The following is an 836-nucleotide window of genomic DNA, read 5'->3' as shown; positions in this document are numbered from 1 at the left end:
TTACCATTGACTTGATTACCATTCTCATCATGGGGAATATTATATCCAGCTCCTCAGCCACTCAACCAGGCCCAGCCAAGTTGACATACAAACTTAACTACCACACCTTCCCTTAAGGGGAACAGGCTTTTGTGAGGCTGAATATAGTAGCTACACTCTTATTTGCTGCTAGATCAATTCTGCTTGGTAAGTCACTCTTGTGCAACATTTGCTGAGGTGTCCTTGGCTGTCTGAGGCCCTAACACTGAGCCACCTTTGTTTGCCATAATCATAAAAGCCCCTGCTTCCCTCCAGGGAATAAGGAGACTTGAACCTGCCCTGGCACTTCCCAGGGACCAGCCTCGGTCAGTAGGCCATTAATAAACTCCTATATCAAAAGCATGTAGCTGCCAGCCTCCTTCTTTGGTCTCTTGGCCCCATGCACATTTACAGACAAATTTAGAGATACAGGTCCATGCCTGAACACTCTCCTCTCCTGCAAAGGTGGTTGGGCACATCCTTTGTGCTGTGGCACCTGCTAATGTACAGTCCACAAGACCTTCCCTTAAATATTTAATATCTTACCACTGCATTACTAGAAAAGAAGACACTTTCTCGAGAGGAACTTTGTTTCATCTGTGAGGACAGTATATTATTATTGTTGTTGTTAATTGCTGTTCAGGTGACACTTAGCTCATGGTGACCCCATATACAATGAGATCAGACTGTTGTAGTGCCTAAGGCATTTGATAGCTGACCAGAAGTCTGGCAGTTCAAATGCACCAGTCACTCCTCAGAAGGAAGATTGTGTAATCTACTTCGGTAGAGACACCACCTTGGAAATCCAAGGAGGGGTT

This window comes from Orycteropus afer, unplaced genomic scaffold (genome assembly GCF_000298275.1).
Source record: "Orycteropus afer afer isolate SDZICR_OR568_19922 unplaced genomic scaffold, OryAfe1.0 scaffold00224, whole genome shotgun sequence".
Lineage (NCBI taxonomy): Eukaryota > Metazoa > Chordata > Mammalia > Tubulidentata > Orycteropodidae > Orycteropus > Orycteropus afer.
Note: the sequence above shows the minus strand (reverse complement) of the source record.